Raw genomic sequence first — 20,911 nt, 5'->3', positions numbered from 1 at the left:
TGGGAAGTGCCAAGCCACCTGCAGTCAGCGTGGGCAAAAGCGGGGCCGTGGGTTTGACAGAACACTCTCCATCAGCACAGGAGGGAACCAGCCGATGCCCACCCTCCTGTCCTGAGTTCCTGTGCTCCTGGATTGCTTGCAATTCATCAGCCACAGCAGCATGAGGTGGTGTGTTGGCCAGGGACTACCTTAAAAGGACAGTCACTGACCTGCCTCTCCATAGGCATTGGAGCAGCTGCCAGGCCCCCCCACCTGTCGCCCTGCCAGGGGTGGGAACAAGGCAATGGACAGACCATCTCTGTGGAATGTAGGGGGGCCCTCTAGCAGCATGCAGGGGCTGTGGGAATGAGCGGCATGGCCCTCCCACCCAGGGGAGGGGGGAAGCAAGGTTGGGGTGTGTGCTTCAACCTATCTGTCTTCATGCTACCAGCCTTGTGCGCTGAGCGTCCAGAGGTCAGGTACCTGTTGGGACTTGGAAATGGGAGAGATTAGCCACAAAGCAGAGACTTCACTCTCCTCCTTGCATGTCAAAGAGCTTGCCCTGTACTGTCTGAGTGCCCATTCTGTGCAGCACCCACCACCAGTGCCTCGCGCTCACTCTTAAGTCCACACGGCAGGGAGCTCTGAGACAGAGTCCCGTGCCATGTGCCCTACCTAAGGAAGTGTGCGAGGCCAGAGTGGATGATTATCTCGGAGGGGGGGTGATTGGGTGTCTGGGAGGGGGTTTGCCGAGTCCATGGCACGAGAGGATGGGTGAAGCGATTACATGGCTCCCTAAGGAGTTTGTATGCTCGTGCAGTGGCGGAGGGGGAAAATGTGTTTTCAGGAACAACAGGTTCCTATGGGATGTGCCAACATTTTGCAAGGTGTAACTTTGCACCTCTTTGGAGGGCATGTCAAGGTCCAAAGTTCTTAGGGAGTCAACTAAGCCTGGGCATGCCCCTGATTCTGCTCCCCCTCATGCTGACGTCGACCTCTCTGTTGGACTTCCACCTGTGCTCGGGCGCAGGGCTTAGGCACCGCTGACCTGAGGTGGGGGCCCGCTGAGGCAGGCCCATGCCTGCATAAATCGCCTCCACTCCTACATAAGTGGACTTAGAGTGATGTAACTCTGGCTAATGCAGGTATGGACCTTAGTTTGTTTCCAAAGGACTCCCCCCCCCCTTAGGATTGTGCTAAAAAGCATCTATTCTAGAAGCCTCATTATTTGTAATTGCCAGAACTGTTATCTCTCAAACACAAATCTTCCTGGATTCACAGTAAGATTTGAAGTCTGTTAAAACCTGTGCTAAATTTTTATTGTCAGAGACTCCAACACCCCTTGCATTTTATAATAAATTTTAATAATAAAATGTCCTATGCAGTGAAACAAGACTGTGGCTTTATAATCCTCAGACTCTTCTTCAGCCTGTGTGACTAATAAGTACAGTTTTAATTTCTGTTCCCACCATCTCTAGTTCTTGCTAATTCCCATAAAGGATGAATCTGATGGAAGTCTGAAATGTTCCATTGTTAAATAAACAGGGAATCAGGAATCTTCTTAGCTGGTACTGGAGACCCAAAGAAGTAACAGAATCATTTCTGACATCTTGTGGTGTTCTCTTTTGCTTGCAAATCAGGAATATGTAGTTAGGCTCCTGCTCTTAGGTTCACACAAAAGATGTACATATGTTTAAAACAGCATCAGTTTATTAGCAGGAAGATACAGGAATGGGAGCAGTTCATTTCAGGACCCAGGAGCTCATGCAGTCTATAATTCTAATTAACAAACAAATTAACAATTCTAATTCCACCCCATGAGATTAAACCAGCATGGGGCAGGGGGGCAGACCGTTCCTATTGAATGCATACAACAAATGCACTACAAGTGGAGGGGATTTCTGATTTAAGTAAAGGATGGAAATTAAATTTGCCCCCTCCAGCACCATGGTCTTACTCAGGGGCCACTCAATTCAACGGAGTCAACAATGGACTCATCCATTACTTTCTCCTGCAGACAGGGGGAGGAGGCAACTGTTGAGCTGACACTGATTATCATTGTCACTGTAGATCCCCTGTGGCCCCTGAAACACTGGCAATATTACTGGGCTTTGGCTTTCCTTGCACCAGGATCCCTGTCACCCTCCAAGGCAGTGCTCCATTGGAAAATTTTATTTCACCCATGGGTTTGGCCATTACTTGTAATAATATAATGTGACTTGATCGATAATTTTAGAATAAAATACGTTTCCATATTGCTTCTATAATTCCTATTAAGGGAGTGGATTCTGTTCTGAATGCAAGGAATCTATATAGTGTAGTCAAATAAAGCTTACAAGTGCTATTAATGTAGCCTGCATACTTATACCCTAAATATTTCCCTCACCTCCTTGATGATACTGAATAAAAAATAAAAAATGTTTCTGTGTGTCAAGAATGCAAACTGTGAGGCTTGAGAATAGTTGTCCCCATGAGACTTCTGCCCAATGAGGCAAAAATGTCATGAACGTGACTGATGCCACAATGAGATTTCTTCGGTTTCTTCAGGGGACTCCAGAAATACAGTGTAAAGGATATTTATACAGAAACACTAAACTGCAGGCTGTTTGGCTATATTTGGAATATCTTACCTGACCAATGTAATGCAGATGTTTGTAGCACTTAAATATCCAAACAGAGACCTGATATATCATACTTGACAAGCTCTTCCAGAGTTCACATGCAAAGTCACATAATACAAACATTGCTATCTTTCTCTAAATGTATTCACTATAAATCAGTATTCTGTTTCTGAAAGGCAGGAAAAAAAACTTCTTTACATATTGTTTTACACAACTTGTTCACCACACAAAGGCTTCAACAAATAAATATGGCCACACTGATTCAACAAGGGAAATGCATACAGATTCAGATTCAAAACTTTTAATGGCATAAATGGAAATGCATACATGTGCAGAAGTATGTCTTCACATATAGTTAGCTTTGTAAAATGTGAACATCTGTAAAGAATTCCATGAAGATGGGGGTTTTAAAATGCTCTGCAGATACATTCATGGTGCTTTTGGCTGGAGCACATCATTTATCAACCCTAAGCAGAGTAACAAACTTCTAAGTCCTTTGAAGTCCATGGGCTTAGAAAACAAAACTGAAGACATACAAACAACTCTGCTTGGAATTCCACTGTTAGCCTTTGAACTGTCAAAAGCTTTCAGTTATGACAGTGCTTCTCACCACTGATGTTTCTGTGCTCAAACAAGGTGGTGCTGTCCAACTCTGGAGCAGGGGACTGGTACTGTTAGTCTTAGTGCTCAAAATATCCCCTACCAATATCTTGGGGAAGGGAGTTTATTGTCTTTACAAAAGGAAGTAGTTTGGCTTAAAGCTTATTACACTAGCCTGTGCTTAGAATATAGCACAGCAAGCAAACACCACCACCACTGGAACATTCGAAAATGCAGTGTTAACATTCCACTAAGGGCTGTTAAAATAGTGCAGAAAGAAAACTGCTGTGCAAGTAGGACAAGAATTGTAGGATTTATTTTAAATTGATATAGATCTATTTGCCTTGTGGACACTTACATTCAGCTCACAATGTTCTAAAGCATTTTATTTTCATTTAACTTTTCATGAATTGCTTTTCTACAGTTCCTTGTAGAACATCCATTAGTGGCTCTTTGTTTACTAATTATTGATTTCCGCCTTCATTTCTTCTGCCCTCTCCTACACTTGCAACTTTAGCATCTTGTATACACCTCAACTCCAGGGGTCATTTTGCAGTTAAATAGGTGGTGGAGCTCATCCAGGGATTGTTATGCAGCTGCATATACTATTCAATGGACAAGAAGGTGGAACTCTCAGAAGGAGGAACTATCAGAAAAGTTCAGGAGCTGTGCTCCTGTAAGCTCCCACTGAATCTGAGGCCTGCTCAACTCTTTCTGCAGTCCATTGTTCAGAATCAGTAGTACAACTCTTTTCTCTTTGTATTTGTGTAAAGTGTCATCAAGTCACATGGTGACCCCAGCAAGGGGCTTTTAAGGCAACTGAGAAGCAGAGATGGTTTGCCATTGCCTTCATCTGTAGTGTCTTCCTTAGTGGTCTCCCTTCCAAGTACTGACACTGCTTAGCTTCCAAGATATGACAATATTGGAGTTCCCATGCCGCCTTCCCTCCCACCTTTTCTCTTTACTCAGTTTCCCCCCCCCCATTTTTTTAAAAAATCAGCTCTTTCAACCTAATATATCTTTTGTCTCTTCCAAACTTGTAGCCCAGAGTTCTAGTTTATTACTATTCTTTTTAATAACTTAAATTTTATAAAATTTTGCACAATGATAAATAACATTTTTAAAAGCACATATTATCAAAAAGTAGAATGAAAAAATAAACAAAGAGAACAAAATTCTTCAAAAAGTAGCATTACAGTGCCACAAAGAAGGGACGACATAAGATTATCAGATTAGTAAAAAGTAATATCCAAGTATTTAACAGGCATTTCACAATCTTTAGATGTCGTATTGTTAACGTATTCCAAAAAAGGCAAACCATTTTTCAACAAACATATTCACAATTTTGGAATTGTCTTGCTGAACTATAGATGGTGTAAAGGATAAGTTAATGTTATTCAGGATAAGTTAATGATGTCCCAAACTTTAATAAACCAACTCTGTAATGAAGGAATTTTATTGGTCTTCCGGTGCTTTGCTATTACTTAAAAAAAAAAGTAAAGGTACTTCCCTGTGCAAAACCATTCGTTTCTGACTCTGGGGTGTCGTCTCATTATGACATTTTCACGGCAGACTTTTTAATGGGGTGGTTTGCCATTGTCTTCCCCAGTCATCTACACTTTACCCCCAGCAAGTTGGGTACTCATTCTATCAACCTTGAGTCAACCTTGAGCCAGCTACCTGAACCCAATGTATGTAAATACAATGTATGCAAATGCACCTAATAAAGTCTGTGCAAAATAGTCTCCATAGTCCTGCGGAATGCAGTCTCTTTAAAGAGCTTCAATATTCCTTCTCGCAGCTTTTTAAATGTATTCAAATTTGCCCTGCTTATGGTCACAATTGCTCCACAATAGCAGGAAAGAGACGATAAGTCCACAGGTCAATAAAATATCAATTGCAAAAGAGGAGAGTACTCACCAAATCTAGAACTTGCTGGTGATTCCGGTTTGTGGATCCAATAACTTTCTTGTTGTAAAAGGACTTTTGTTACATCCTCCTTAGTATATGGTTTTGGTTGATAGTTATACAATACAAAAAATTTAAGGTTTCTAATGGCATGTTTGGTTTCCTTAAAATGTAAAAGCATTGGAGATTCTGGAACTGCCCTTTCTAATCTCAATCTATGTTCCAGAGCTCTCACTTTTAAAGTTCTTAAAGTCATACCAGCATTCCGTAATTTACATTCACAAATGGCTGCATATATTAATTGTTTTGAATTGCCGGATGGTAGAGACTTAAGTAGGATCCTCTCTCCTGTGGTTGGGTTATTAAACACTTTTATAAATAGCATCATATCACATGCTTTGCACATTCCACAAGGATAGTGTCCTTTGGGTCTATTTTGAGACTGATCTTCCCCCTGATCAACCTTCAGTTCTGCCCTAACTTATCTATTTCTCAGCTGGGTACTCATTTTATTGACCACAGAAGGATGGAAAGCTGAGTCAACCTTGAGCCGGCTACCTGAACCCCAACTTCCACCGAGATCGAACTCAGGTCATGAGCAGAGCTTGGACTGCAATATTGCAGCTTACCATTCTGCACCATGGGGCTCTCTTTGCTATTACTATCTTTCCAGCTAATAAAAGTAAGGACAAGAGCTCTTTCTGCAGAGGGGTACAATTTAGATCTGGCCAATAATTCAGGCATAAGAACCCCATGGTGCAGAGTGATAAAGCTGCAGTACTGCAGTCTGAGCTTCCTGCTCATGACCTGAGTTCGATCCTGGCGGAAGCTAGGTTCAGGTAGCCAGCTCCAGATTGACTCAGCCTTCCATCCTTCCAAGGTCGGTAAAATGAGTACCCAGCTTGCTGAGGGAAAAGTGTAGATGACTGGGGAAGGACATGGCAAACCACCCCATAAAAAGTCTGCTGTGAAAACATTGTGAAAGCAAGTCAGAAAAGACTGGTGCTTCCACAGGGGACTACCTTTACCTTTTAATAATTCAATAAGATAGATTCCGGGGTAAATGGAATATTAAAACCAAGTGTTTTTTTTCTATCTTTTTCAGAATATTCATCCAGAAAATACCAACTTTGGGGCATTCCCACCAACAATGTAGGACAGAGGCTGTATGATCAGATTCCTACCAGCTGTTAGGAGTGCCCTTTGCCTTTCCTTGAAATAAGATATAAGGGGTCAAATACCACCTAGCAAATAACTTATATCAAAGATTTCAGGTTTTCACGGCTGGTAACATCATTAGGGTTTGTAGAATCTTTCGGGCTCAAGTGCCGTGTTCTACTGGAGAAAGTTTTTCTTCCAGACGTTTCGTTCTCGGCTGCGGAGAACATACTCAGTGGCGTTGCAGCCGGAGCAGGCGCTCTGACCTTCTTGGCTGCTGTGCATTGAGTCAATGAACAGCAGCCAAGAAGGTGCACTCAGGCTCTTTTCAACCCAGATTGTTTTTCCTTCTACTAAATCACCAGTTTGGCTGAACTATATGAGTACTCCCCTTCATCAGTATCCTGGGATCTGGATATAGCAGGGCTTTTTTTTAGCAGAAACACACAGGAATGCAGTTCTGACTGGCTTGGCATTGGGGGTCTGGACTAATAGGCAAATGAGTTCCTGCTGGTTTTTTCCTACAAAAAAGCCCTGTGTGAAACAATGGTGATGTCGGGGAATGTGGCTTAATATGCAAATTAGTTCCTGCTGGGCTTTTTCTACAAAAAAAAGCCCTGAGATATAGTACCTTCTCCTCTTCAGGATACTTCTCCAACCTTCTGAGTGGGTCTATACTTGAATGTGGTATGGACCATCAGAGAAATATAGTAAAATGTGCTCTTTTTATTTCTTCAAAATCTGGTGCTTCATAAATTAGATTTTGCCATGACTTAAGGAGCTAAAGCATTGGCAGCATTTGTTATGTGTAGCAGCACAATCAGGGCCAAGATTTGGGGGCAAGAATGAAGTGTGGTGCTCTAAGTCTTAAGACACTTGACAGCCAGCACTAAGACTTGCCATTCTTAAGGCAACTTGCACAGCTGAAAACAATGATGAGCTAAGTCAGCAATCATGAAAAGCTTTCAGAGCAGATGAGTGGGATCTTAGATACAGGCAAGCCAAGATCTGCAGCCAAAGAGAAAAGGAAAGAATGAGTAATAGGCACAAAAGGCAGATATATTGGAGTGGATTAACACAGACAAAAAGCAGTAGGGATTGCAAGGTACAGGAGTAAGATAAAGCAAAGCATCAGGAAAGCTTGGATACAAGGCATCTGGGAAGCATTTATAACCAGCAAGAATCAGTGGTGTCCATTACTCCGACTCTGGAACAAGTCTACACAAATTGGTACTATTGCCATCTGCTAAAGGGATAGCTGCTAAAAGTGAGGGACCTTGTATAACCAACACATTTGTGAGTCTAAACTGAATTAAATGTGAAATTCCAACACATGTCCACACCACATCCTACAATAGTTCTTTTTCCCCATTCATTTGAGATTTTTTATGTCTCTCAAATGGCTGACCATTCAGAAAACTTAAATGAAAGCACTAGAAATATATGGACTGATAATAGCCCACACATTCTTTAGTCTAGCCTGGGCTGATTTTATCCTCAACTATGGACTAATTCACATTCTGCCCACTTTGTTGTGTTGCTGCATGAATGCTTTTGCTGCAGCTAGCTGATGACAATCTTATTTCTTGATCCAATAGAAACAGTTCATTGTGTTTTCTGCACAAAAGTATGACAGGATAATATATTTCCGTCAGCTTGGCCCATTTTTCAATGTTGTGAATACCTCTGGAAGTCAGTATTAGTATCATCAGTTAGTAAAAATAAGACTGCAGGTAGAATAAGAATCTAGTCATTTTATGCCCTGGTGCTCATGGTAAGCTACATGGATCAAACCTGAGGTCAGGGAAGGTTGGCCATATCTCTCCTAGTAATGTTGTCATTGATAAGTGCACTACTAGCCTCCCCTATAGATCACTTTGGACTTCTTGTGATTCTTAATTATCCTGAAGTGCAGACAATTGAAACAATCCATTTGATATAGGTCAACTTCCATAGCCACTGTGATACATAATGCAGTGTTTTTAGCTGTAATGAAATGCCATTGCAAAGTGAGAAATCAATCAACACTGTTATTTTTAACCCTTACGACTGCTGCAGACTTTCCTCATAGGGCTAAATTCCTGATCCTCAAACATTGTTCCACTGAGATTTTTCTCACTTTAGGGATAATAAGCTTTACATTTGATAAAATAATTGTTTCCAGTGTGGCGAGAAAAAGAAATTGGACTGCTAATGATCAAATGATTCAAATAAAAGAAAAGAAGTAGAGGGGAGGAAATGCTTTATTTTCCTTAACTAAGTGATATTTTTAAATTGCTTTTTCCTGAACTTTGATAATATTAACCATCATAGATGGATCAGATTCCCAAAGATGAAGACATGTGATGCAGACATCTTGCTGAACTTTAGGCAATCTGGGTCAACTAACTGCCTGGACATGAAGCTTCATGTGGACCTAGTGTGTGCTGTCCTGATATGAAGTAATTCCTGCTGGGAGGGAATGTACCCATTGTTTGGTGGGGCTTCCTGGAAGGGTAGTGATAAGGAAACTGGCTGTTGAATGTGACCATTCCCTCCCAGCAATTAACACAGAACAATGGTCACATTCAACAGCCAGTTTCCTTATCACTACCCTTCCAGGAAGCCCCACCAAACAATGGGCACATCCATAAACCAATTGCCCTTTCATCACACCCCCTCCAGCCTAGAAATAGCAGCTCTCCAGCAGCCCTAGCCCCACTCAATGCACAGCAGCCAAGAAGGTCAGAGTGCCTGCTCCGGCTGCAACGCCACTGAGGATGTTCTCCGCAGCTGAGAACGAAACGTCTGGAAGGAAAACTTTCTCCAGTAGAACACGGCACTTGAGCCCGAAAGATTCTACAAACCCTAATGAATAAGATTTCAAGCAGACCTGCTTAGGTCTGCACAGTAAATAGACTCATGGGGAGAAATGATCCTCCCAACTACTCACCAAGCTGCTTCTGTGAAATTAATCATTCCTGCCCCCTCCCCTTTCAGTGTTACTCTGCAGCAGGCCCCATGGGGAGGAAGAATGTCTGGGGAGGTCCTGAACCTCCTCCCTCATCTGCCCCAAGTGTGGTTGCCTTGGTGTGGGGGAAAGCTAGATGGTTCTGTGCCTCCTCCTCTTCCAACCTCCAGTTTTAACACCTAGGAATTGCTCCCTCAGCAGCAGGGAGAGTGGCCAGGTCCTGTGCTTCCTTCTACCTCCATCTCCAGTTTTGTCACGTCAGCAGCTGAGGGAGGCAGAGGGCAGCAGCTTCTGCTCCTTCCCTGCCCACCTCCTCCTCACAAACACCCTACATCCAGAAAACAGTTGTGTCCCCTTCTACTGTCAACTGGTCTCTGTTTGGATTTTTTGTGGCCCCCCCTTTTTTTTTTACTTTATGATTATTCTGCAAACATGAGTCTCTCCTGCCCCAGCTTTGCCCCAGAAATATATCTTTTGTGTCTATATAGTCTCCATCTGTGGATTTACATATCTGCATATGGGGCCATGTTGACTATCAAATATATAGAAATATATTGTGCATTTTTGACTGCTAGAAAAACAAAAAAATAGTGTGTATTACATTAACACAAACTAGGTGACTTGCAAAGAATCACAAGAGTAGGCAACAATTTAGAGATTTCCCCCCTCCAAGATATTTTGCAGCAAGATTTTATCAAATTTCAGGGCATTAGTTAATTTTCCTTCCTCCATCTTTTCTCCTTTAATGGACTCTCTTCTACTCTTGATATTCCATGGTCCTGGAGGATAATCAGTCTTCATCAGGTAATTTTTGGCATTTTTCCCCATATATTTAATTTTGAAAGTTATATTTTTGTATACCAAGTAGGTAGATACCCTGCTGTATTTGAGAAAAGTCAGGTTTTGTTGCTTTTATGACTGGCATGAGGGAGTGGGGTCAGCCACTTTACTGTTCTATATGACTTCCTCACCAAGAATAAATTATGGTACAGTTTTACTGGGAAAATGACGTATAGGACAAGAACTCTGAGGAAATATCAGAATTAAGAGCCATATATACATAAACACTGGGTGAATAATGTAGTACAATCTGGTACAAGATGAGATAAGAGAACTGAGCTCCAGGAGAGCGCTAATGTACTTACTGTTTTCAGTGTGCAAAGTGTTTTAGATGCATAATTTATTTTCACTACAGTCTTAAATTACAATACTAAATAATAATTTGTCCTGAATGATCCAGAGAGCTTCAGGGCAAAGACTTTAACCAGTTAACTTTTAAAAATATGAGTTATGAACTCTGTCGCTATTATGAGTAGCATTCAGTTCTTCCCTGTTCCTCCCAGTTGGAGTTGCCCTTGGATATGACCTAGCATGAAAATTTGTTGACAAGGGCATATTAGGAGAATGTGTGCCTTAAATGAGTATGTTTCTAATGATTTGTTCAGGTTTCACTCATAACATCATTTTCTTATTTATCCCTTTTGGCTGATATTATTCTTGACATGGCCTTCTGAAGAGTCAAAACATAGATTAAAATGGGTAGCCGTGTTAGGCTGTGATCACACACACTAAATGATGTGCTTTCTCTAATTGGGGCTACTCTTGAGCCTGATCCAGAAATCATAGCTAGTACAGAATGCGACAGCATGTCTGCTGATGGCGACACCTCTGCAGGCCCACATTCAGTCAGTGTTGTGCCAACCTCACTGGCTGCCAATCAAATACTGGATCCAGTTCTTGACCTTTAAAGCCATATGCGGCCTGGGATCATCATACCTTCAGGACCACTGCTCCCTGTAGGAACCCTGGAGAGCTTTACACTCTGCCAACCAGCACCTCCTGGTGGTCCCTAGCCCAAGGGACATCTGCTTAGCTTCAACTAGGACAAGGGCTTTCTTGGCCCTTGCCCCATCTTGGTGGAATATGCTGCCACTCAAGATCAGGGCCCCGCAGGACTTATTACAGTTCTGCAGGGTGTGTAAAATGGAGCTGTTCTGCCAGGCTTTTAGTTGAGGTGGTGGATGTTCAATTTTTCTGATCTTCCCTGTTCAACGCCTCGTTCCCAGTTCCCTTATGGATATGAATTGGATACTGGAGTTTCGTGGGGTACCTATCTTTGCCTGACATGAGGCATAGGGTTTTGTTACACTTTTATTGTGCCATCCATTGTTTTATTGTTTTTATCCTTTTGATGGGTCTTGTGGTAAGGTGCCCTGAGGCCACTTATGGGATAGGGCAGGGTATAAATTAAATAAATCAAATCAAATTACTTTCAAAGCACTTTCCAACTGGATTTTGCCAGTTCATACAGTAAAATCCAGGTGAAAAAGTGCATTGGAAGAGGATTGAAAGTGTGTTTGATTTCAGCCCTAGTCTGTCTGTAGCAGTAGAAAGAAGTTCTTCTGAAGAAGTGAGCAGTGATTCACAAAAGGACATACCCTACCACAAATTTCATTAGTCTTAAAGTGCTACTGAACTCTTATGCTGATTTCTCATTAGCATTGCTCTGCCCCCCCCCCCCCCGTCTTCTGTTTTCCTCTGGCACAAACTATCAATTTTCCACCAGTTGCTCCACAGGTGCACTTTGAGGCACGGCTCCCTCCAGTTCCCCTCATGGTTTCTTGATCCTTAAAAGACAACATCACAAAGCTGCAGGGGGAACTGGAGGGAGCTGCACCTAAAAATGTGCCTGTGGAGCAACTGGTGGGAAATCAATCACTTGCACTGGGGAAAACAAAAGCCTGGGGGCAGAGCAATGCTAGTGAGAAATTGGTGCTGCTCTTTTCAGCTTTTTGCAGCATGACTTTGAAATGCAAGATGGCTGAACCATGCCCTCCATTTTCAATATTTCTGTCAGGTTCATTGTGCTGAAAGGCTGATGTGAGAGAACTCATTTGATTGGCAAGCTAGTTTGGAGCCAGGGCCGGCTCACCCACCAGGCAAACTAGGCAGTTGCCTAGGGTGCCAGCAGGGTGGGGTTGCCAAATTCGGCCTTCCTCCCTCCCTCCCCCCTAGGCAAACACCTAGTTTGCCTACTCCCCAGCCTTCTCCTCCCTCCCTCCTCCACCAGGTCTATTTCAATGCCTGGGAACAGGCAGTTGAACGCCGTGTTCCCAGGCTATCTAAATATGCCCCCCCTGCTGACCAGCTGATTGGCGGGTAAAACCGCACAGAGTGCTCACTATCAGTGCTGGGACAGGCCAGCAGCAGTGAGTAGGACCACGAATGGATGGGAAGGAAGTGGGAAGGAGGTAGCAGCAGCACCACCCTTTCAGGCTTCATGGTGCTTCTCGCTGCTGCTGGCCTGCCCCGGCACTGACAGTGAGCGCGCCATGTAGTTTTACCCACCAATCAGCTGATCAGTGGGTGGGCACCTATAGATAGCCTGGCAGTGTGGCGTTCGACTGCTCATTCCCAGGCGTTGAAATAGACCTGGTGGGGGAGGGAGGGAGGATGAGGTGCGAGGAGGTAGGCGGCACGGGGGGGGGGAGGCAGCACAGGGGGAGGAGGTGGTGTGAGGGCATGGTGCCACAGCAGTGTCGGGGGGGCGGCAGGCCGTGAGTCTACCTAGGGCACCATGTGCTCTAGGGCCGGTCCTGTTTGGAACTGTACCTTTAATTGCAAGTTTCCTTTTCATCCCATTAGGATAGTTTCAGAGGGTGGTCATGTTGGTCTGCTGTAGAACAGCTAGCTTTGAGTCCAGTAGCACCAGTGTTTGTTTTTTTGGTAGAAAAAGCCCATCAGGGACTCATTTGCATATTGGGCCACACCTCCTTGTGCCAAGCCAGCTGGAACTGCATTCATGTGCTTTCCTGCCCAAAAGCCCTGAGTAGAACCTTACAGACTAACAAGATTTTGGGATGGGGTATAAACTTTTGAGGATCAAATGTTCTTTGAAGTGAGTTTTCTCTCCATTGACTCTCTCTCAGGTAAACCTGTGGGAGATTATTACAGGGTTATGCAAAAACAGTGCTGAATTAAATCCCTGTGTATGTATTTGTCGATAATGTTAATAGGGTACTATGGGCGAAACTACATGTGGCACATGGAATATATGACTGAATTCCAGATGGTTAATTTATGTTCAGAAAGCATCCATGAGGGACTATTTGGATTTGAGCTAACTCTTTCACCAAAGCCATCATCATGAAAAACTGGGCCCTTAAGCTTCTATTAAACCAGGCAGGGAAAAGATAGAGGCTCTCTATTGTACTTGTCTTTTCCCTCTAACACCAATTTGGGGAGGAGGTGATTTCTGAGGGAAATGGCACAACTGAATGAGTTAATTTCCTCTGGTCCATCGCCATGGTTCTGATCCACACTGGGGGCTCTTTGGTGCACTGAACCTTAAATTACACATCAGAGCCAATATCATGAATCCCCAGCATCATATGTAGTTTAGCCTTAAGTCTTCCAATCTGAATGGCATAAAACTGCCATTGGTTATTCATTGTTCACTCTCTTAATAAAGATTTAAAATAAAGCATTAAGTTACTTGTAAAATATTCATGAGAATACTGAGGCAACATTCTTTTACAAAAACTTCTTCCTTAGGGAACACATTCCTTTCCGTTGTAACAAAAAAAGTTTGATAGTCAGATACTTGATGCAAGATGTCCTTTGAACAGCATGCAAGTTTACACTGCAGTACTTTGCAGCTTGGAGATGCCCTGCAACGATGCTTCCCTAGGCATGCTTGCATTGTTGCAGTAAAGCAGCTGTCTCTTTCTGGATATAAAACTGCTCTGCCATTATGAGATGAACTTGTAAAGCAACCCAGAACTCATTACCTTCTCCTGTTGCCAAAGAAACATTTTCCCCCTTTAGAAAGGTCACAAACAACATGCTGTATTTATACCAGCAATGAGAGATGGCTTTAGTTTGTCAGTAAGTGAATTCCTACTGCAGAGGGAAAAAATTCAAAACATTTTCATGAGACAAGTAGTTGTGATCACCTGAGAGACCATGAAAAATGCGGGTTGTTTACTAGTTAGGCACGTAGCAGTTCAATTCCCCTGAGTTTATTTTCCTTGCATGCATTAGAATGTTTGTTTCTTTGCTTGAACTATTCAGTTTCCAGATCTATTAAATGCTGCAGTAGAGGTACTGCCTCTTTTATCTTAATAAATTGGATAATATGAGAAACAAAACCATTAGAAGTAACTATTAAAGCAGGAATGATGTTGACAGGGAACAAGGAGAAACTCACAGTTATTTGTTCTTAGATTTACCATCTCCTCTGCTGTTGGTGAAAATTAAGCACTAAGTCCTGTTGCCTCAACAACTGCAAATAGACTTGGTTTGCTAATTCCCAGGTATAGGAAGGTTCCCCTCAAAGGAGAAAAAGGGTTGCCAGGTTCAGCCCAGGAAATATCTGGGGACTTTGGGGGTGCAGCCAGGAGATTTTCCCATCACACACACACACACACACACACAATGCCCAGCCAAAACCCCTGAACCTAGAAACCTGAAATTTGGGGAATGCATTCCCTCCATAACATCAATGCCCACTAAGAAGGAATTTTTTGAAATTCAACCCTTAAGGGGGTGAAAAGGGACAAAATGTGTTTTCCCTAAGGGACAAAGCTGTGCTGTGTGCCTGGCAGGCTGCTACCTGCTTTCATACCCCCTCTTTGATTGGCCAATTGCAGAGCTCTGTGTTCTGAGGTGAAAATCAGTTAAACAGGTGAACAGGTGTCCTGACTGACTCATCAATGCCCAGCCCAAACTCCTGGACCTATGTAATAACATTGCTATGGCTGCTGGGAAGGAGATAGGGTTGCCAACTTCTGGTTGGAAAATTCCTGGAGATTTGAGGGATGGAGCCTGGAGATGGTGGGGTTTGAGGAAGGATGAGGCCTCAGACAGGTACAATGCCACAGACTCCACTCTCTAAACCAGTAATTTCCTCCTGAGGATCCATTGTTGCCAATCTCCAGGGGAGGGCTGAAGATCACTCAGAATTCAGTATTATAACTGGATTAAAGGTAGTGAAATACTGTAGCAAAGCATGTGTTTCCATCTAGTAAATAAATAAAAAATACAGTAAGGCAGTTCCCCTGAGTACAGTCTGCATTTCCTCATCCTCTTTTTTTGCCTACCCTGGCAGCTGCATTTCCACTAAATGAAAATGAAATTTGTCATACCCCCACAAGTCCCTTGTCAGACTTTGCAGGCCCACAGTTTTGTGATCTCACTGGGGCAATATACTCATGTGAGTTGTTGAATATAACCATAAGCTGTATTTCATCCAGATTCTTCAGACAGGAACAGGAAAGGAGAGCAGCCCAGGGTGGAGTTTTCTCCCATTCCATAATCAGGTTCTAATGAACTCTTTACTATCCATTTTACTAAAGAAATTACTTCTAAAATGAATGCAAAACAGAGGGACTCTGCTCTCTGCCTTTCTCACAGCTTCACACAGTTATGGCTCTGCCTTCTCACTCTGCCGCCTGCTTTCTTGCTGCTGAGATTTAAAGGCACACATACATTCTAAAACACAACAGTTGCAAGCAACTTCTAAGCTTGCTGAGATTTAAAGGTACATGGTGGTTGTTGGGGTGGGGCTTTCCACCATCAGCCAGCTAGCTGGTGGTGGGGAGGAGCCTGCAAAACCATGAGATCTCTCACTGGGACTAGGGACTGGCAAACCTAAGTAGACCGAGGAATCAAGGGCTAAGCCAGGGTTGGAAAGGGCAAAATTGCAAGTACAGTTGTCAGCTCTGGGTTGGGAAATTTCCAGAGATTTTTTACTTGGAGCCCCCAAAATGGGATTTGGGGAGGGGAGGTAACTCAGTGGGATAGAATGCCAGAATCCACCTTCCACAGCAGTCATTTTCTCCACAGGAACTGATCTCTGTCAACTGGAGACCAGTTGTATTTTCAGGAGATCTCCAGATCCCCACAGCCTGCAGGAACTTTTTTTGAGCAGGAACACAGTTCCAGCTATCTTGGCATGAGGGTGTGTGCAAATGAGTTCCTCTTTGGCTTTTTCAACAAAAAAACCCCTGTGTGAACCAATGGTGATGTCAGGGGTGTGGTCTAATATGTAAATGAGTTCCAGCTGGGCTTTTTCTACAAAAAAGCCCTGACAGTCCTAAATGCAAGCCACTTATTCCCTTCCAGTGATCACTGCCAAGTTTCTCAAGCACTACTGAAGCTCATCTGATTGCTGTAGTGTTAGTTGCACCGCCCCCTTTATTAGAGGCTTAGCTGCACCTCTAGCCTTATTAATGTGGAAGAAAAAGCTTTGGTAACATTTTGCAATGCAGATTTTGTATATATTTAAACATACATATGGGGGGGGGGGTTTGTGAATGAGAGCTCCAGCATAAGCATACTGTGCAAACAACAGAAGCAGAGATGAAACAAATTATGTTGTAGCATGTCTCTGTTCTCAACCCCTTACAAGTACCTCAGGATACAAACACCAAATTGAATCACTAGTCCTCAACAGGAGGAAAAGAGCTATGCAACCTAGACAGATAAACAAGTGAAAGAGACCTGATCCAAGCTGTGATTACTGCAAATGTTCCTTCCTGCCCCCTATTCCTGCTTGGTATCAACAATCCTCCCCACAGTGAGAGTTGCCATGAGGTCTGGGGGGAGATGTCTTGCCCCTTTATTAGAGTCTTCATATGTGGAAATGGGTAGCTCAAGCTTTTCATGGTATGGAAGTAAATTCTGCATTCCAGAATTCCCAAGCCAAAAATATGCACAAAAATCACTGTATCAGGTTATCAGATTTTTCTAAATGGTTACACAAATCTGGGATTTTTAGAAGCTATGAAGCACACCTGCCCCAAAAATCCATGAAGTTTTTAATGTTTGTGTGTTTACCAACTGTAATGACAGAGGACTTGTTTTCTTTGGTTCTCCAAATTTCACAGGCCTGGAGAAGGTAGCTCCCAGCTGGCACAAAGCCAGGCAGATCTGTGGTTCTGGCTTGATCCTTCTCTTATCTCCCCTCCTTTGTGGGTTGGAGGCACTTTTTTGCTCTGCAAGTAGGCTGGGGGCACTTTGTTTTGGGACCCATAGAATTGGACACTTTGGACCAATTCACTTGAAACTTGTGGGGTCTTTAGTGGACAGGCAGCACTAACTCCCCTGCAATTTTGGTGTCATGCAGTTGAAAAAGAGCCACTCCACACACACACACACCTTGAAATAATGTCAGAACTGCCATTATAGCACATTCCTTCTCCTATACTACCTCCTTTGTGGGGGCAGGCCCCTTTTCCAGGACCATTTTTTCCTTTCATTCCATGACTCTGCAAGTGGGACTGGGGATACTTTACTCAGGGGCCCAAAGAATCAAACTCCTCAGTCTAATTCACTTGAAACAGGAAGAAGTCTTTAGATTAGGGATCCCCAACCTTTTTGAGTCTGTGGGCACATTTGAAATTTTGACAGGTATGGATGAAAGCAGCAACAAAATTGCTGCAAAAACAAAATGGCGGCTGCTGGTAGTGTCAGTGCCAGGATTTTTGGCACTCTAGGCGAGGGGGGGCAGGCACATACCTGCAATCCTGTGGCCCAAGGGAGGGGGGGCTATTGGGAAGAGACACTAGGCCAGCAGGGGGGGCAGTAGGCTGCAGCTATAGCTTGGGTTCAAGGGGAGCGTCAGGAAGGTCCCAACTGGGGTTTCCAACCGCTGGCCAGTCCAGAGCAAGGCAGGTGGCAAAGTGCTGCTGGTGCTTCAGCAGAGGCCAGCCATGGGTGGCACAGGGCAGGGGAGACTTTGAAAGCCCAACACAGAGGGCAGATCTCTGCCCCAAGGACCATGAAGCCTAACAACACAAGCATATTAAACTAACAGAGTGAGGAGGGGACAAGAGCTTCCAAAGGGTGTCTTTGATGGGGGTGGGAGATTTGGCCAGCCTTCAACCCAGAGAGCCTCTCAAAGGCAAGAACCAAGCATCATGTGCAACCTCAGCAAAGAACCACAGGAAGATCCTCGTTTGCCCATGCCTGCCCAGGATGCAGATGCCAAGCTGTTTGGCAGCTCACTTGGCACCTGATCCTCTCTATCTGGCCCAGGGAACCTGGGAACAGGCGGGCGGACATGTTCCCCTTCCCTTCTGCCCAAGGCCCAGTTGGCAGGAAACACCTGGTGTCTGATGTGCACAGGAATGGGAATGCATGGGAGCTTGCAGCACAGGTTCTGAGGCACCAAAGGGCTCTGAACATCTGTGAAGGTCACACCTGTGTGAAGGAAATGGAGGTGGGTTGAAAGGAACTGCACAGCCCCTTGGCTGATGAAAGGAGAAGAGTCTGTGCCTTCCCAGCCCACCCAGGATCCATGTGCAACTGTTGTATCTTGCAGTTCGGTCCCTGAATTCACAACACAGCACGTGTGCGTGCGCGCAGAAGTGACCAGTGGGAGACCGCAGGTCACCGGATGTAATGACATAAATACACTTCGCCTATGAAGATCTGTGGCAGGAAGTTAACTGGCCAGGATTGGACCTGGCCAGGTAAGAGGGTTGTTCTGGGAGATGTATATAATCAGGGACCCGGCCCGCCATGCTCTCTTTGTGATGTACTTGCCAATAAAGCATGTTGCCTTCTACAAGTCTAATAACTCAGTACATTACACTGGCGACGAAGGTGGGATCCTAGCCAGGTAGTTTCCCCATTGGCAAATCTCCGATCTGGCCGGAGACAAAGAAGGCATGCAGCCCAGAGAGGCAGAAGCGCCCGCCGCCACCATGGCAACCCTGAGCGAAATGACGGGTCACATCGCAGAGTTCAACCCTGCCAAACCTGAAAGGTGGGAGACCTATGCAGAGCGTGTCGACTGCTAGCTACGGGCAAACTTGATTATGGACAACAGCCGGAAGCGAGACGTGCTCCTGATTGTCTGCGGGGATGCCACATTCGAGATTGCCAAAGGTCTCTTAGCCTCCATGAAGGTCACCGCATTAACATACGAGGGGGTAGTCAAACTCCTGACTGGGCATTTCTCACCCCAGCCATCCATCATCGCCCACCGATTTCTGTTCCACAAGAGAGATCAAGGGGTGGGAGAGACGGCCGCCATCTACCTGGCCGCTCTCCGCCAAATCGCAGGAAACTGCAGCTTTGACAAGCTGGAGGAAGCCCTGAGGGATCGATTTGTCTGGGGCCTCCGGGACAAAAGGCTATAGCAAAAGCTTTTCGCAAAGGAAGAGCTGACCCTCCAACTCGCCTTCAAGGAAGCCACCGCATTCGAGAGAGCCACCAAGCCTCACTCCAGACCGCAAACAGAAGCCATCCACCAGGAGGAGACGGCGTCGGGCGACCCCAAGGAGGAAGAGGCACACCAGCTCCACTGCCAACCAGGAAACGGGCCGAAATCTTTCACCCGGCCACAAGCTACAGAAAGGCCTGCCAGCACAAAGTGTGCCAGCTGTGGAGACCCACACGAGCGACGGGACTGCCCCTATTGCAACGTTGACTATAGGAACTGCGGAAAAGTGGGCCACATCATGCACGCTTGCAGGGCCAAGACCAACCGCAGGCGTCAATCCACTCACCACGACTCGATCGATGCTCACATGACCGCATCGACCAGCATCCAGGTAATGAATTTGCCCCTAGCCACGCCGGATAAGGTCAAGGTGTTGGTCCAAATTGAGGGTGCTCCCTGCCTAATGGAGCTGGACTCGGGATCCTCCATCTCCATAATCTCGGAGGAGTCCCTAAGAAAACTCTGCCCTCACGGCAGGCCTCAGTTGCAGCCTGCTGATTTCATCCCATGAGACTTCCAGAAAAACCCCATACAGATTCTGGGATGGGCCACTGTGAGAGTAGAGTTCAAGAACTTTAAGGGTGTATTGGACATACTCATGGTCAAGCGTCGGCTCACCACATTACAGGGGCTGGCCTGGTTTAGACCTCTGGGCATACAAATAGTCGGGGTGCAGCAGATACAAATGCACAATTTTGAAAATGTGTGCCAGGAATTCCCAGAGGTATTTGATGGGTCCCTGGGGTGCTACAAGGGGCCTCCCATCACCTTACAGCTTGACCCCCAAGTGAGACCAATAAGGCTGAAGGCCAGGTGAGTTCCGTTTGCTCTAAAACCAAAAATAGAAGCAGAGCTGGATCGCCTCATGGCCCAGGGAGTGCTAGAGCCGGTATCCTACACAGCATGCGAGACCCCCATAGTCATTCCCGTGAAGCCAAATGGGGACGTGCGCATATGCGCAGACTATAAATGCACAATAAATAAAATGCTCCAGGACAACCCATACCCCATCCAAGTGGTCAGCCACGTTCTCGCATCCTTAGCTGGCTCTAATGTTTTTGAGAACTGGACCTGGCCCAACATACCAGCAGCTCCCAGTGGATGCTGAGACAGTGGAGGCTCAAACAATAGTGATGCACAGAGGAGCTTTCAGGGTGCGGTAATTGCAATTTGGGGTTAGTGTGGCTCCGGGACTTTTTCAGAGCATAATGGACTCTCTCCTGAAAGGGATTCCCGAAGTACAACCTTTTTTCGATGACGTTTTGATCGCTGCCCCGGACGCCAAGTTCAGCTGCCGTCTGCGAGAGGTACTCCACCGCTTTCAGGTGGTGGGACTTAAGGTGAAGTGGGAGAAGTGCTCTCTCGGGGTGCCGAGGGTGGAATTCTTGGGGTTCACAATGGACGCCGCAGGAATACACCCGACAGCAGACAAGACCAGGGCTATAGTCCACGCCCCAGCCCCCA

At 45.0% G+C, this 20,911-nt stretch overlaps 1 protein-coding gene across 1 annotated transcript in view; it reads left to right on the top strand.

Annotated features, from left to right (window-relative positions):
• Positions 1 to 13,082, top strand: part of LOC132568862 (calcium-binding protein 39-like) — a 65,192-nt gene extending 52,110 nt beyond the window's left edge. Inside the window, 1 exon segment of the mRNA XM_060235049.1 lies at positions 13,069 to 13,082. The gene's annotated coding sequence lies outside the window, so the exon portion shown is untranslated.
• Positions 13,083 to 20,911: the final 7,829 nt, after the last annotated feature.

The sequence above is a fragment of the Heteronotia binoei genome, chromosome 3, assembly GCF_032191835.1.
Source record: "Heteronotia binoei isolate CCM8104 ecotype False Entrance Well chromosome 3, APGP_CSIRO_Hbin_v1, whole genome shotgun sequence".
Classification (NCBI taxonomy): Eukaryota; Metazoa; Chordata; class Lepidosauria; order Squamata; family Gekkonidae; genus Heteronotia; species Heteronotia binoei.
The sequence above is the reverse complement of the archived record's forward strand: the minus strand, read 5'-3'. Positions and strand labels throughout refer to the sequence as shown.